General features: G+C 41.7%; 1 protein-coding gene across 1 annotated transcript in view; it reads left to right on the forward strand.

Annotated features, from left to right (window-relative positions):
- LOC112246397 (protein sidekick-2-like) overlaps window positions 1-18,502 on the forward strand; it is a 184,490-nt gene that overhangs the window by 9,000 nt on the left and 156,988 nt on the right. The window lies entirely within an intron of this gene.

Below are 18,502 nucleotides of genomic sequence, written 5' to 3' on the forward strand. Positions count from 1 at the left end.
AATATATTTTATATTTGAGGTTCTTCAAATAGACACCCTTTGTCTTGATGACAGATTTGCACACTCTTGGCATTCTCTCAACCAGCTTCATGAGGTAGTCACCTGGAATGCATTTAAGTTAACAGGTGTCCCTTCTTCTCTAATTTGAAGAATATCTTTCCTTCTTAATGCGTTTGAGGCAATCAGTTGTGTTGTGAGAAGATAGGGCTAACTTCTGTATATCCCCATATTTTGTTAAAGACCAAGTCCATATTATGGGAAGAACAGCTCAAGTAAGCAAAGAGAAATGACAGTCCATCATTACTTTAAGGTAATACAGAACATTTCAAGAACTTTGAAAGTTACTTCAAGTGCAGTCGCAAAAACCATTAAGCGCTATGATGAAACTGGCTCTCACAAGTACCACCACAGGAATGGAAGACCGAGAGTTACCTCTGCTCTAGAAGAAAAGTTCATACGAGTTACCAGCCTTAGAAATTGCAGCCCAAATAAATAAGTAACAGACACATCTCAACATCAACTGTTCAGAGGAGACTGTGTGAATCAGGCCTTCATGGACAAATTGCTGCAAAGAAAACACTACTAAAGGACACCAATAAGAAGAAGAGACTTGCTTGGGCCAAGTAACATGAGCAATTGTCACGTTCTGACCTTAGTTACTTTGTTTTGTCTTTGTTTTAGTATGGTCAGGGCGTGAGTTTGGGTGGGCAGTCTAAGTTATTTTTTCTATGATTTGGATTTCTGTGTTTGGCCTGGTATGGTTCTCAATCAGAGGCAGCTGTCAATCGTTGTCCCTGATTGAGAACCATACTTAGGTAGCCTGGTTTCACCCTTGAGTTGTGGGTGATTATTTTCTGTTGAGTGTTACTATTCTGCACCAGACAGAACTGTTTCGGTTTCGTTCGTTCACGTTGTTGTTTTGTATTTCAGTGTTCAGTTTGATTCATTAAATATTAACATCATGAACACATACCACGCTGCGCTTTGGTCCTCACCTTCTTCCACTGACGACCATTACGGCTATGGACATTAGACCGGTGGAAATTTGAGCTTTGGTCTGGAGTCCAAATTGAAACATTTTGAATCCAAACACCGCGTCTTTGTGAAACAAGGTGTGGGTGAACGGATGATCTCCACATGTGTATTTCCCACCGTAAAGCATGGAGGGGGAGGAGGAGGTGTTATGGTGTGGGGGTGCTTTGCTGGTGACACTGTCAGTGATTTATTTAGAATTCAAGGCACACTTAACCAGCATGGCTACCACATCATTCTGTAGTGATAGTGTGCAAAGCTGTCACCAAGGCAAAGGGTGGATCTTTACAGAATCTCCTATATTAGATATATTTTTACTTGTTCTACTTGTATATTTTTACTTGTTCTTTGTTATAGGCCCAACAGATTGGAGAAGTGGTTTACCCATACACCTCCATTTTGGTGTTGTTGTTTGTTTTGTGTATCCACATTTTCCCAGAAGAGGTTATATTCTATCGATTCGTTAGATTCTATGATTTCTGAAGCGCTTTTCCTTCTTTTTCCGTATTGTACTTCTGTAATGTTTTAGTTATTCACCATAGTGAAGGTGTATGCTCAGGTTTTCTGGGTCTCTATGTTTTTGGTTGGATAGGTTTCTCATTTTCTTTCTTAGGTTTTTCCATTCTTCATCAAACCATTTGTCATTGTTATTCATTTCTTAAGTTACCTGCTTGCATTTTCAAATTTGAGAGGGAAGCTGAGAGGTCAAATATACAGTTTAGATGTTCTACTGCCACGTTTACACCTTCACTATTACAGTGAAACATTTTGTCCAGGAAGTTGTCTAAAAAGGATTTAATTATTCGTTGCCTAATTGTTTTTGGTAGGTTTCTACACTACTTTCCTTCCTTCTATATCATGTTTTAGTATTATTCAGTTCCTTTGGCTTTGATGCCTCATGATTGAGTATTGCTCTGTAAAACTTTTCCTTGTTTGTAACAGTCAGCAAAAGGTGTCTCTGAATTGTCCATGAGGAGCTTATTTTTGTACCCCTTCAGTACCTTCTCATTTTCTACATCCAGGGGGTACTGTATTGTAATGAGGGAGGGGGATTCAAAGGCCTCTGCCTCTTGTGAAGCTCTCCTGCCATTGTTGGGCTCAAGAGTTCTCACATCTCACTTCACACTTTAGTGCTAATTGAAGTTGCAGCCGTATCTGTTCTGTCCTAGCAAGCTTGGTAACATTTGCATAGCATTCAGTCCTTATAAAGTAAAATAGATTATTGTAATTTATTGTTCTTCTTGGCTTTAAAAGTAGCTTCAGACTGAAACACTACTTACTCAGTTCCAGGTTGGATGGTATTTTCAGGATTCTGTTGTGCTTATTTTGCTGTTCCAGAGCATTTACTGTATAGTTGTATAGTTCTTGGGAGTTAACAAAAAAAAACTGAGCAAACTAGAATGCTATTTGGCCCTAAACAGAGAGTACACCATTTTGATAAACTCCCATATCTATTAGGTGAAATACCACAGTGCGCCATCACAGCAGTAATATTTGTGGCCTGTTGCCACAAGAAAATGACTACCAGTAAAGAACATATATGTTATGGCTTTATTATGCTGTATTATGGATAAAGAGTTACCTGTCTAACAGAACATACAGGGTTTTCTTTAATGGAAACATCTCCAACATAATCCAGGTATAATAAAAAATTCCCCATGGCAGCTGTTTAGGATCCTTACCATTTTCAATCTTTACTAACGACATGCCACTGGCTTTGAATATGTCTTTGTATGCGGATGACTCAACACTATGCACGTCAGCTACTACAGCAACTGAAATGAATTCAACACTGAACAAAGAGCTGCAGTTAGTGTGAGAATGGGTAGCAAGATGGGTGTCAGGGAATAAGTTAGTCCTAAATATATAAAAAATAAAAAAAAACATTGTATTTGGGATAAAAATCATTCACTAATCCTAAACCTCAATTAAACATTGTAATGAATAATGTGGAAATTGAGCAGGTTGAGGTGACAAAACTGATTAGAATAAACGTGGATTGTAAAACTGTCATGGTCAAAACATATTGATAGTCTATCCATAATATAGAGCTGCTCTGCCTTCTTAACAACACTATCAACAAGGCAGGTCCTACAGGCCCTAGTGTTGTCGCACCTGGACTATTGTTCAGTCGTGTGGTCAGGTGCCACACATAGGGAATTACAATTGGCTCAGAACAAGGCAGCACGGCTGGTCCTTAAAGGTACATGTGGCGCGAACATTAATACTATGTATGTCAATCTCTCATGGCTCAAATTGGGGGAGAGATTGACTTCCATCACTACTTGTTTTAGTAATATGTTTTGACAAGCTGAATGCACCGAGCTGTCTGTTTAAACTACTAGCACACAGCTCAGACACCCAAGCATACCTCACAAAACATGCCACCAGAGGTCTCTTCACAATCCCAAACAGATTATGGGAGTTGCACCGTACTACAAAGAACCATGATTACATGGAAATCTATTTCACATCAGGCAACTGATGCAAGCAGTAGAATCAGATTTAAAAAACAGATACAAATACACCTTATGGAACAGCGGGCACTGTGATGCGACACACACTCAATGTGTTGTGAGATCTCTTGTGAAAGTATTGTAATGTTTAAAAAAAATAGAACTTGATTACAAATTACGTCATAAAGGAAAACGTCCCTAGCGGGCGGAACAGATATGACAGCTTGTTACACAAAGGAAAAGGGCTGGGTTTGAGTGAAAGAGCAGGAAGACTGAGGGACACAGGGAGAAGCTGTGCTATCGTAAATACAGTTTCTGATGCATTCTAAATTACCGCCCATTTGGAAAAGGAAAATGCAATAAATATTTACTCTGAGCTGTGCTTCGGTAGGTTGGTGGTAGATGGAGTCCTTTGAAGAATGTCTCTGGTTGTCAATGGGATACGTTGTAGTAACGTCATTGGGTGATAGACGGAATACTCTGTCTGTTCCTTCCTAACCCTCGTTGCATCTGCTGTTGCTAACTCAACGGCTAGGAGGTATCTCTTCTGTAGTGAATAAGAGTTCAAAGTTCATACCATTCGCAACTAAAGCTCATGCTGATGTTATTATCTGAACCATTCTGACATAGGACCGTCGTCCTACATCCTCAGAACAGGAGGTTATATTGTCGTCAAGGGCTTATATAGGAAGGGAGAGGATGGTGTGTTTGAAAAGTTTTATAGCCCATGTCCCTTCACAGGGTCGGGCCACTGATTGAGCAGAGCCATATCTTATGAAAACCCAAATCTCACATTTTAGAAGCTAAAATCACATTTCATCCCATCACAAATAATTTCATATTCAAACATTTAAATTGAACAACAATTCCATGTGAATCCGATAACTCTGATGTGTAGACTTTCCACTGTAGAGTTTGTCATCTTATCATTGATGAGAATGTCTCAGATGACAACCAAACTGACATCATATTCATTAAGTACCACCGCATATGTTCAATTGTTTGGATTACCAGAATATAATTCATTTCCCCCCACCTACTGATGTTCGCAGAATCTTTAAGTTAACCAAGGGTTTTTCAAATGTAACCTCAGTAGAGTAGAGAGAGGAAAAAGGGGGGAAGAGGTATTTATGACTGTCATACCTATCCCCAGGCCTATCCCCAGTCCAACGTCATGACACTTGGCCACAGCTAATGGGGAGCCATAATAAATACAAATACAGAACAAACACCATTGTAAATACAACCCATTTTTATGTTTAGTTATTTCCCCTTTTTTTCAATTTTTGTTTATTTCACTTTTGTTTTTTATCAATTTCACTTGCTTTGGCGAATTCAACATATGTTTCCCATGCAGAGAGAGAGAGAGAGAGAGAGAGAGAGAGAGATAATAAACAAACTCTGGTTAAAGTCACCCTGAAGGTTTAGGCTCAAGACTGAGGAGTGAAATCTCCACAGGTGTCCTCAAGGTCAGACTGCGGAGAACAAGCACCACCTCACAGCTTTCTCCCCCCCCCCCTCTCTTTCTAAATCTCCTTGCATCGTTCCAGAGGATTCCCTGATTCAATCCTCTCCCTTACCTGTTACTCAAGTTAATGCTACTTCCGTAGCATATTGCACTACGTATATGCAAAACAGCCATTCTGTTTAATAGCGCTAGCTGCCAAAACACGTGTCTTAAACGAGAAGTGTCTCTAACGCCACTTGCTTACCTCTACCTTACTGTTAGCCCCTAATTAGTCCGTTAACATTAATAGACACCAGAAGTAATTTAGTCCAGTTGCTCTGTGCTCCACGCTAACCCCAGTACTAATATGGTTTGATACCTCATTACGGACTGGTTGTTACAGCCCCCTCTGGCTCCTCCCTCCCCTGATCCCCACATCACACTATCGACCCGGGCCCCTGTCAATCAATGTTTCCTCCTCTCCCTCCCTCCCTCGTTCACTCCCTCCCTCCTCCTGGCCCTCTGTCGACCTCTCTTTAGTTTCTTACAGTACCTGCTCAGCCGTGCAATCTGAATGTCTCCCTGCTGCCTTTGCTACAGTAAATTATATAATAATAGGGTAACAGTGAATATGGAATAACAAAAATGCTGTTTCCTGACGATGAATTTTATTAATTATTATTGAAAATATATCAAGAGGAGTGGAGTTGACAATGTTTCTCCTTATATTATTTTCAACCATATTAGAGGCGGAGGTCCAAGGTCCCTTTCCTCGTACCTGCTTCTCCAATGAATTGAGAATCAACCGTGGTGCATCCAAAAATCACAAGAACATGTAGAAAAACAGTTGTGAATGAAGCACAGAAACACAGTGGACACAGAAACACAGCAGTCAACAGGGTTATTCTATACTGTCCATTGACTACAGCTCAGCTTTCAACACCATAGTACCCTCCAAGCTCATCATCAAGCTGGAGGCCCTGGGCCTCAACCCCACCTTGTGCAGTTAGGTCCTGACTTTTCTCACGGGCCGCCACCTGGTGGTGAAGGAAGGAAACAGCATATCCACCTCACTGACACTCAACACTGGGGCCCCTCAAGGGTGCATGCTCAGCCCCCTCCTGTACTCCCTGTTCACCCATGACTGCGTGGCCATGCACACCTCCAACTCAATCATCAAGTTTGTAGATGACACAACAGTAATGGGCTTGATTACCAACAACGACGAGACTCGGAGTGTGGTGTCAGGAAAACATCCTCTCACTCAACGTAAATAAAACAAAGGAGATGATCTTGGACTTCAGGAAACAGCAGAGGGAGCGGCCTCCTATCCACAACGAAGGGACAGTAGTGGAGAAAATGGAAAGTTTAAGGTCCTAGGCATACACATCAACGACAAACTGAAATTGTCCACCCACACAGACAAGTTGGGGCAACAACACCTCTTCAACATCAGGAAGCTGAAGAAATGTGTCTTGTCACCCGAAACGCTGACAAACTTTTACAGATCCACAAATGAGAGCATCCTGTCGGGTTGTATCACTGCCTGGTACGGCAACTGCTTGTCCCTCAACCACAAGGCACTCCAGAGGGTTTCGCGGTCTGCACAATGTATCACCGGGGGCAAACTACCTGCCTTCCATGACACCTATAGGACCCAATGTCACAGGAAGGCAAAAGAGATCATCAAAGACAACAACCAGCTGAGACACTGACTGTTCACACTGCTGCCATCCAGACCGCGAGGTCAGTACAGGTGAATCAAAGCTGGGACCGAGAGACTGAAGAACAGCTTCTACCTCAATGCCACCAGACTGCTAAACAGCAATCACTAACTCAGAGAGGCTGCTGTCTACATGGAGACCCAATCACTGGCCACTTTAACAAATGGATCACTAGTCACTTTAAACAATGCCACTTTAAATAATGCCACTTTAATAATGTTTCCATATCTTACATTGCTCATATCATATGTATATACTGTATTTTATACCATCTATTGCACTTTGCCTATGCCGCTCGCTTATCCATATATTTATATGTACATATTCTCACTCACCCCTTTAGATTTGGGTGCATTAGGTAGTTGTTGGGGAATTGTTAGATTACATGTTAGATATTACTGCACTATCGGAACCAGAAGCACAAGCATTTCGCTACACTCGCATTAACATCTGCTAACCATGTATATGTGACAAATAACACTTGATTTGATTTGATGAGTGTGAAAAAATGATCCTCTTCTCTTTCCAGTTCCAGGCAGACCTTGGTCCCTTTCTTTCTCCAGATGATGTGTGTCTGGCTGGCCTGTTTGTCATCTTTCCCTCTCTCGTCCTCCTCTCCCCTTTAGCTCGCTGTCTCTCTCTTTCTCCATTTCTTGCTTTCTCTCTCTCTCACACTCTCTCTCTATCTTGCTCTCTCTCTCTCTCTTGCTCTCTCTCTCTTTCTCACTCTTTTTCTCTCCTTCATATCCCCTCTGTCTGGGCAGATCTCTTTACCTTCCCCACTCTATTGTGTCTATTGATCTCCATCTGAGGTCAATAGCTTTTTAAAGCATCAAGATCGAAACTCCAAACTATCTTGCTCTATACTCCCTTGCGTTCCCTCCCTCCCCTAATCCCTCTCTGTCTCGCTCCTCTTTTCTCCGCAGCATTGATCCGCAGGTTCAGGGAGTGCTTTCCCACTAGAGTAATTTGTAGCCCAAGGTCTCCAGGTTATGTTCCTTTATATCTATCTTTCGGATCGCAGACAGGAACCGCTATGTATATAAATGGTTAACTGTAAAGAAAAATGGGTTAATTTACTGGAGCTATTTGCAGAGCTCAGACCATAACTTTAAGGTAATATAATCACTTTTAACTCAGTATTAACCGGATGTTACTAGATATAAATTAAAAGTTATGACAAGTCATCAGGGCAGAACAAAATCGTTTTGAAGACTTAAAAAACAATTAGGCCATGAGGCTGTTACATGCTTCTGAAGATGGGTCTGTTAGGTGCCTCTGAAATACCAGAGCTAAACAGACATTGTGATCAGCTCCCCTATTGTTGACAATGTGTAACTACAGCCTTGCACAGAGAAGAGAGTTGCAGTACCACAAGTACCCTGATTGTCGACATAAAAGTCCCTTTTTCCTGTTAGACCTTCTCAAACTAAGAGTTTGTGTGGGAAAATGAATATACCAGACACTGCCTCACCGTAGGACAGAAAGTAGTGAAATATAATAGACCAAAGGAAAGAGATGTCCCTTTGGTGTAGTGGAGTCTGCCTCCCTGACCAAAGACCCAGGCATTGTGTTTCATTCCAGTGTCAAACACATCAAGGGATTTTGACCTTTTATTAATCATCACGGAGAGTCCAGATGGTGTCCCTGCTTTCTCTGCATTTCTCCTTTTATGGTCATTTCCTTGTGTGATATCCCCTTCTTTGGTAGCAGACATTTTACTCTCTGCAGCCAGACTCAGAGAGCATGACGACTTACGAAGTGTTAGTGTCCTATCGTTACGTTGACATTATTACTCCATCCTGCTTAGGTATGGTATTGAATATGATGTGTTAGGCTGTCCCCACATGGGACGGAGTAGGTACTGCAGCTCCATGGGACGTACATTGAACTCAAGGTCATAGGGAGGGTGTGGGTGGGCTGTTGACTGGTGGATGTGTACATAACACCTGCATTGCTAATGTTGCTGCTTTCATCTCTCTATGGTCTGCTTCAGTAACACACTCTGGAATAGATGGGGAGAGCTGTAATTAGTATTTTCAAAATACTTTTCAATCCCATTTCTTAATAATGGTTCACAATTTTGTGGCCCCCTTTCACCCTACATTGATATCAGAAGTCTGATGGCACTATGGTGTGATAAGAGAGTGTGCTAAATGAACTAAATATACATGTAAAGTACCGGTTAAAAGTTGTAGAACGCATACTCATTCAAGGGTTTTTCTTTATTTTTACTATTTTCTAGTTTCTAGTTAGTTAAGACATCAAAACTATGAAATAATGCATATGAAATCACAAATCAAAATATATTTAATATTTGAAATTCTTCAAATAGCCACCCTTTGCCTTAATGACAGCTTTGCACACTCATGGCATTCTCTCAACCAGATTCAGCTGGAATGCTTTTTCAGCAGTCTTGAAGGAATTCCCACATAATCTGAGTACTTGTTGGCTCCTTTTTCTTCACTCTGCGGTCAGACTCATCCCAAACCATCTCAATTTGGTTGAGATCAGGGGATTGTGGAGGCCAGGTCATCTGATGCAGCACTTCATCACTCTCCTTTTTTGGTAAAATAGCCGTTACACAGCCTGGAGGTGTGTTGGGTCATTATTCTGTTGAAAAACAAATGATAGTCCCACTGAGCCCAAACCAGAAGGCTTGGCATATCGCTGCAGAATGCTGTGGTAGCCATGCTGGTTAAGTGTTCCTTGAATTCTAAATAATTCAGTGACACTGTCACCAGCAAAGCACCCCTACCCCATAACACCTTCTCCTCCATGCTTTACGGTGGGAAATACACGTGTAGATCAGTTCACCCACACCGCGTTTCACAAAGACACAGCGGTTGGATCCAAAACTTTCAATTCGGACTCCAGACCAAAGGACACATTTCCACTGGTCTAACGTCCATTGCTCATGTTTCTTGGCCCAAACAAGTGTCTTCTTATTATGAGTGTCCTTTAGTAGTGGTTTATTTGCAGTAATTCCTGCATGAAGGCCTGAGTCATACAGTCTCCTCTGAATGGTTGATGTTGAGATGTGTCTGTTACTTGAACTCTGTGAAGCATTTATTTGGGCTGAAATTTCTGTGGCTGATAATGAACGTATCCTCTAGAGCAGAGGTAACTCTGGGTCTTCCTTTCTGTGGCGGTCCTCATGAGAGCCAGTTTCATCATAGCGCTTGATGGTTTTTGCGACTGCACTTGAAGAAACTATCAAAGTTCTTGACATTTTCCAAATTGACTGACCTTCATGTTTTAAAGTAATGATGGACTGTCATTTCTCTTTGCTTATTTGAGTTGTTCTTGTCATAATATGTACTTTGTCTTTTACTAAACAGGCTTCTTTTACTAAACATCTTCTGTTTAACCTCCCCACATTCTCACAACACAACTGATTGGCTCAAACGCATTAAGGAAAGACATTCCACAAATGAACTTTTAATAACTTGTTTTTGACTAGGTCCCTGTGGCGGGATCAAATCAGCGGAAATTTTAGAGCGCCACCTAATAGTTTTCGATAAAACTCAAACTTTCATTAAAACACACATACAAGGTACTGAATTAAAGCTACACTCATTATGAATCTAGCCAGCAAGTCAGATTTGTAAAATGTTTTTTTTTTTTTTCGGTGAAAGCATGAGAAGCTATTATCTGATAGCATGCACCCCCAGAATACCAGACCGTCAACAAAACAACAGATTTCGTGGTAGCCGGCGCTACCCAAAACGCAGAAATAAAATATAAAACATTCATTACCTTTGACGAGCTTCTTTCTTGGCACTCCTATATGTCACATAAACATCACAATTGGGTCTTTTTCCCGATTAAATCCGTCATTGTATACCCAAAATGTGATTTGCTGAAGACCGGTCTGATCCAGAAAAATGCCCCTTTACAAGACGCAACGTCACTTTTTAAAATTACAAAAGTTGCCTATAAACTTTTACAAATCACTTCAAACTACTTATCTAAACCAACTTTAGGTATTAATAAACGTTAATAATCTATCAAATTGATCACGGGCGATCTGTATTCGATAGCAGCAAGTCTTAAAATCATACTCCATGTTTTCACTTTCATAACATCCTGTGGTGTACTCGATGAAAGGAAGTGCTTACACGTCACCAAACCAAGGATAAAGCAGCCCCAAAATGACAGCATTGGCGACATCGTGTGGAATCTGTAGGCGTTTACAGGGGATCTCCATGTATTTTCCTCAGCCTTAGACAATACATTGACTGGCGGATGAATATTATTTTTGTATTTTTGGTGAACAGTTTTGCGAAGGATTTTGACTCCTAAACACATTCTGTTATAGCCACAGACACGATTGAACCAGTTTTAGAGACTTCAGAGTGTTTTCTATACACACACACACTTATCATATGCATATACTATATTCCTGGCATGAGTAGCAGGACGCTGAAATGTTGTGCGATTTTTAACAAAAAGCTGCGAAAATTCGCAGCCTCCTTAATAGGTTTGAAGACACACCTGCTATTGAAATGCATTCCATGTGACTACCTCATTTTTTATTTTTTTTATTTCACCTTTATTTAACCAGGTAGGCTAGTTGAGAACAAGTTCTCAATTTGCAATTGCGACCTGGCCAAGATAAAGCATAGCAGTGTGAACAGACAACACAGAGTTACACATGGAGTAAACAATTAACAAGTCAATAACACAGTAGGAAAAAAATAGTCTATATACATTGTGTGCAAAAGGCATGAGGAGGTAGGCGAATGATTACAATTTTGCAGATTAACACTAGAGTGATAAATGATCAGATGGTCATGTACAGGTAGAGATATTGGTGTGCAAAAGAGCAGAAAAGTAAATAAATATAAACAGTATGGGGAAGAGGTAGGTAATATTGGGTGGGCTATTTACCGATAGACTATGTACAGCTGCAGCGATCGGTTAGCTGCTCAGATAGCAGATGTTTGAAGTTGGTGAGGGAGATAAGTCTCCAACTTCAGCAATTTTTGCAATTCGTTCCAGTCACAGGCAGCAGAGAACTGGAACGAAAGGTGGCCAAATGAGGTGTTGGCTTTAGGGATGATCAGTGAGATACACCTGCTGGAGCGCGTGCTACGGGTGTGTGTTGCCATCGTGACCAGTGAACTGAGATAAGGCGGAGCTTTACCTAGCGTGGACTTGTAGATGACCTGGAGCCAGTGGGTGTGGCGACAAATATGTAGCGAGGGCCAGCCGACTAGAGCATACAGGTCGCAGTGGTGGGTGGTATAAGGTGCTTTAGTAACAAAACGGATGGCACTGTGATAAACTGCATCCAGTTTGCTGAGTAGAGTGTTGGAAGCTATTTTGTAGATGACATCGCCGAAGTCGAGGATCGGTAGGTGTTACGCACGCCTCTATGAAGAGGGACCGCAACACCCTGCTACAACTAAACTCTCTGTGAAGCGAAAAAGGTATGGACTGTAGGTGCAAGTAAGAATGACAACAGGCAGAATGTGGTACCGTTTACAAGGACTTTATTCCTTTACACGGTAATATGGGGAAAAGGGGCTGGACGGAACCAAAGCAAAGAAAGTAAATCTCAAAGCCCCCTCTCCTATTTTACCTGCCTACCCACTACTTACCTAATTTAGCACCACCTGGTGCCCTAACCAAAATACAAGGGGTGGTCCGCCCAGGTCTTACCTAGTGTGTCTAGACAGCGAATATGCTACGGGTATATGTATGCCCGCGGGCCTCTTGCCTAAGCACTCCCTAGGTGCCTTCCCCTTCCCCCTGGGAACAAATGAAACAGAATATTAAACAATTTCAAACAAACTAAGAAACAAAAGGATGTCAAATAAGCTCTATCTGAGCAACAAACTCACAGAACATACCACTTTCCAGCAAAATCAACCTCTATCACAATCAATCTCAGCAATCCCTAATCTCAGCAATCCCTAATCTCAGCAATCCCTAATCTCAGCAATCCCTAATCTCAGCAATCCCTAATCTCAGCAATCCCTACCTCCAGCACAATCCCTACCTCCAGCACAATCCCTACCTCCAGCACAATCCCTACCTCCAGCACAATCCCTACCTCCAGCACAATCCCTACCTCCAGCACAATCCCTACCTCCAGCAAAATCCCTACCTCCAGCAAAATCTCTACCTCCAGCAAAATCTCTACCTCCAGCAAAATCTCTACCTCCAGCAAAATCTCTACCTCCAGCAAAATCTCTACCTCCAGCAAAATCTCTACCTCCAGCAAAATCTCTACCTCCAGCAAAATCTCTACCTCCAGCAAAATCTCTACCTCCAAAAGAAGAGATCCCCCCTGAACAGAACACTGGCTTTTATATAGTGTCAGAAGGAATGGGTAATTGGAGACAGCTGCGTCTTGACGAGGGGGCGGGGTCAGCTCTCCAATTAGCCCTGGAGTCGACCAATCAGCTGCTTGAGGGATTTCAGGAAGCCATTTCCTGAAATAAACACATGTAAATACACAAACTACAACACATAATCTGGGGAACGTAACAGTAGGATAGTCAGTTTTACTAGGGTAAGTTCGGCGGCGTGAGTGAAGGAGGCTTTGTTGCGGAATAGAAAGCCGACTCTAGATTTGATTTTAGATTGGAGATGTTTGATATGAGTCTGGAAGGAAAGTTTACAGTCTAGCCAGACACCTAGGTACTTATAGATGTCCACATATTCTAGGTCAGAACCATCCAGGGTGGTGATGCTAGTCGGGCGTGCGGGTGCAGGCAGCGAACGGTTGAAAAGCATGCATTTGGTTTTCCTAGCGTTTAAGAGCAGTTGGAGGCCACGGAAGGAGTGTTGTATGGCATTGAAGCTCGTTTGGAGGTTAGATAGCACAGTGTCCAAGGACGGGCCAGAAGTATACAGAATGGTGTCGTCTGCGTAGAGGTGGATCAGGGAATCGCCCGCAGCAAGAGCAACATCAGAAGCTGGTTGAGAGAATGCCAAGAGTGTGCAAATCTGTCATCAAGGCAAAGGGTGACTAATTGAAGAAACTCAAATGTAAAATTGATTTTGATTTGTTTAACACTTTTTTGGTTGCTACATGATTCCATGTGTTATTTATTGGTTTTGCTGTCTTCACTATTATTCTACAATTTAGAAAATAATAAAAATAAAGAAAAACATTTGAATGATTAGTTGTTCTCGAACTTTTGACCAGTAGTGTATATGACCGGTAGAGTATATGTGAAAATGAACAGTTGCAAAGCATGCTGAGTTTAGTTCTATTGAGCGCCACCCCTGAAACAAGGGCAATAATAATACCCAGTGTGCTTTGTAATTCATTTTGGTCAGTTAATGTTCATTTAGCAGCAGGGCCATGTTCAGACCTTTTGGGGGGCATGTGAATCAAAAAATAAAATGGCAATCCCCCCAAAAAAATGTATGCATCCGCACTCACGGACTAGCTGAGAAATTATTAGAAGAAGAGGCGAAAGCAGACCAATCTGATGAGGAAAGTACTCAGCTCTTATAAACAATGACCAACACATTTCCAGTCAACATAAAAGATCGTAAGAAATATTGCAGCCAACCTTGACTATATCCGACCTAACTCCATTTGTTCAACCCTATCAAGTTATCCCAGTGGTTTTAAAACTTTTTATTTTAGTTTCTTTAGTTCTTTTAACCCCCCTTTTGCTCCAGAATTACGTTCTTGTCTGGTCGCTGCAGCTCCCCAACGGGCTCGGGAGAGGCAAAGCTTGAGTCATGCACATGCGAACATGCACCCACAATTGCTGAGCAAATGTAGCCTTTCGTTACAGCCATAAACAGTGATGAGTTTTCAAAACTCAAAATAGGCAACAGAAATAAACTGCGTTTAACACCTGCATTTGCAGCTGAAAGTAATTCATGTTAGCAACGGGATGCTAGGGATGGATACATCATGTCACTTATCTGGAGTCCAGAGCGAGCAAAATGATACAGCCTAGGCTACTTGGAGGTTGCAGGATCAGATGGAAAGCATGTTCTGTCTGCAAAACTCTATCAATTTGTAGGGCAGCCTTCCTGCAGAGTGCTCATTGCTAGCCAGGTAGCCACGTTTTTCCTCACAAATATCGTAATAAATTTCCCAGAATATGTTACATCTCCATCCCATAATATTGACGGCCGTGCGATGTTACAACTGCTTATCTTTAAACATATAGCCAGTGGCCTCCCACTGGGCACAGATGTCAATTTAATGTCTATTACAAGTTGGTTCAACAGAATTTCGTTGAAATGACATGGCATGGAAACAACGTTGATTCAACCAGTGTGCACCCAAACTGGGCCTATCTGAAATATGAAAATGATCAATCAAATCGCCAGGTTGTTCTGGTAGAGATGAATCAGTAGTGGATTGTTAAACTGTTTTTGAAATGGATAATAAACATAGACTTTTCTGTTTGTACCAGGCAAAACTGGAGGATATTAAACAAGTTCTTTCTGGTCACTAATCTGGATATGCGTGCCAGCCAATGATGATGACTGGTCATTGGTCAACAATCAAGAAGCACATCATTTTGGTTCTGAAACATACTGTAGTTAAGAATTTAACGACGACTTGTGGAAAGTGGGCTCAGAACAGCGACGACAAAAAATCTATAAAACAAAAATATTTTTATGAGGAAATGATATCACCACCGAAAAAGGCACTTTGGAGACAGTAAGGAGCATGTACTCGACACAGGTAGAGCCTTATCTATGCAAGTGCCTGTTTAGCCAGAGTGACTTCAGTGTATTCAACTAAGATAGATGAACATCATATCACAGCTATAGCAAGTAAAATGGTTCTTTAACCGTTTCGGAGAATGATTTTGCTGTATGTTGTTGCTCTACTTGCAAATATACAGTATTTCAGAGTATTCAAATAGAAAATGCATGCATTTTAATGAATTCATTTGGAAATGCATGTATTTTAATGAATTCATTTCGAAATGCATGTATTTTAATGAATTCATTTCGAAATGCATGTATTTTAATGAATTCATTTCGAAATGCATGTATTTCAATGAGTGCATTTCAAATGAATGTATCTTTTTGTTAATTTTTGAATCAAATCAAACTTTATTTGTCACATGCATCGAATACAATTGTAGACCTTACCGTGTAATGCTTACTTACAAGCCCTTAACCAACAGTGCAGTTCAAGAAGAGTTAAGAAACTATTTTCCAAAGAAAAAAAAGAAGAGAAAAATTAATAAAATAACAATAAAGAGGTAATATACAGGAGGTACTAGTACAGAGTCAGTGTGCGGGGGTACAGGTTAGTTGAGATCATTTGGTACGTAGGGGTGAAGTGACTATGCATAGATAAAAAACAGACAGTAGCAGCAGTGAACAAAACAAGTGTGGGGGAGGGGTCAATGAAAAAGTCTGGTGTATTGTTGATACTCCAGTCATGTGGGGGTATTGTAGGTACTCCAGTAATGGGGGGTATTGTAGATACACCAGTCATGTGTGGGGTATTGTAGGTACTCCAGTAATGGGGGGTATTGTAGATACACCAGTCATGTGTGGGGTATTGTAGGTACTCCAGTAATGGGGGGTATTGTAGGTACTCCAGTAATGGGGGTTATTGTAGATACACCAGTCATGTGGGGTATTGTAGGTACTCCAGTAATGGGGGGTATTGTAGATACTCCAGTAATGGGGGTATTGTAGATACTCCAGTAATGGGGGTTATTGTAGATACTCCAGTCATGTGGGGGTATTGTAGGTACTCCAGTAATGGGGGTTATTGTAGATACTCCAGTCATGTGGGGGTATTGTAGATACTCCAGTCATGTGTGGGGTATTGTAGGTACTCCAGTAATGGGGGGTATTGTAGATACTCCAGTCATGTGTGGGGTATTGTAGATACTCCAGTCATGTGTGGGGTATTGTAGGTACTCCAGTCATGTGGGGTATTGTAGGTACTCCAGTCATGTGGGGTATTGTAGGTACTCATGTCATGTGGGGTATTGTAGGTACTCATGTCATGTGGGGGGTATTGCAGCTACTCATGTCATGTGGGGATATTGTAGGTTTTCCAGTCATGTGGGGTATTGTAGGTACTCATGTCATGTGGGGGTATTGTAGGTACTCATGTCATGTGGGGATATTGTAGGTTTTCCAGTCATGTGGGGTATTGTAGGTACTCCAGTCATGTGTGGGGTATTGTAGGTACTCCAGTCATGTGTGGGGTATTGTAGATACTCCAGTCATGTGGGGTATTGTAGGTACTCCAGTCATGTGGGGTATTGTAGGTACTCCAGTCATGTGGGGGTATTGTAGGTACTCATGTAATGTGGGGATATTGTAGGTTTTCCAGTCATGTGGGGTATTGTAGGTAGTCCAATCACTTTGGGTTATTGTTGATGATACAGTCATGTGTGGGGTATTGTAGGTTTTCCAGTCATGTGGGGTATTGTAGGTTTTCCAGTCATGTGGGGTATTGTAGGTAGTCCAATCACTTTGCGTTAATGTTGATGATACAGCCATGTGTGGGGTATTGTAGGTAGTCCAATCATTTGTGGGGTATTGCTGATGATACAGTCATGTGTGGGGTATTGCTGATGATACAGTCATGTGGGTGTATTGCTGATGATACAGTCAATTGGAGGTATTGTAGGTCATGGGCGGGAGTTTTTTGTATGTACTCCAATTTTGTGGGGGTATTATTGTTGCTCCAATCATGTGGGTGTATTGTAGGTACTCCAGTTATGTGGGGGTATTGTAGGTTCTCCAGTCATGTGGGGGTATTGTAGGTTCTTCAGTCATGTGGGGGTATTGTAGGTACTCCAGTCATGTGGGGGTATTGTAGGTACTCCAGTCATGTGTGGGTATTGTAGTTGCTCTTGTCATGTGGGGGTATTGTAGGTTCTCCAGTCATGTGGGGGTATTGTAGGTTCTCCAGTCATGTGGGTGTATTGTGGGTACTCAAGTCATGGTTGGGTATTGTAGTAGCTCTTTTCATGTGGGCTATTGTAGGTTCTGTAACGGCTGTCGTCTGAAGATAGAGAGGAGGACCAAAGCGCAGCGTGGTAAGGGTTCATGATGATTTATTCAAAACGAACTGAACACTGTAATACAAAACAATAAACGATGTGAACAAAACTAAAATTGAAACAGTACCGTGTGGCCCAAACACTCACAACACCCACAAACCAAAAGTGAAACCCAGGCTACCTAAGTATGATTCTCAATCAGAGACAACTAACGACACCTACCTCTGATTGAGAACCATACTAGTCCGAACACAAAAACCAACATAGAAAAACAAACATAGACTGCCCACCCCAACTCATGTCCTGACCATACTAAAACAAAGAATAAAATAGCAGAACTATGGTCAGAACGTGACAGGTTCTCATGTCATGTGTGGGTATTGTAGGTTATCCAGTCATGTGGAGGTATTGTAGGTTATCCAGTCATGTGGGGGTATTGTAGGTTATCCAGTCATGTGGGGGTATTGTAGGTCCTCCAGTCATGTGGGGGTATTGTAGGTCCTCCAGTCATGTGGGGGTATTGTAGGTCCTCCAGTCATGTGGGGGTATTGTAGGTTCTCCAGTCATGTGAGGGTATTGTAGGTACTCCATTCATGTGGGGGTATTGTTGTTGCTCCAGTCATGTGGGGGTATTGTAGGTTCTCCAGTCATGTGGGGGTATTGTTAATGACACAGTCAATTGGAGGTATTGTAGGTTCTCCAGTCATGTGTGGGGTATTGTTGATGACACAGTCAATTGGAGGTATTGTAGGTTCTCCAGTCATGTGGGGGTATTTTAGGTTCTCCAGTCATATGTGGGGTATTGTTGATGACACAGTCAATTGGGGCTATTGTAGGTTCTCCAGTCATATGTGGGGTATTGTTGATGAC

Source organism: Oncorhynchus tshawytscha, linkage group LG01, assembly GCF_018296145.1.
Source record: "Oncorhynchus tshawytscha isolate Ot180627B linkage group LG01, Otsh_v2.0, whole genome shotgun sequence".
Lineage (NCBI taxonomy): Eukaryota > Metazoa > Chordata > Actinopteri > Salmoniformes > Salmonidae > Oncorhynchus > Oncorhynchus tshawytscha.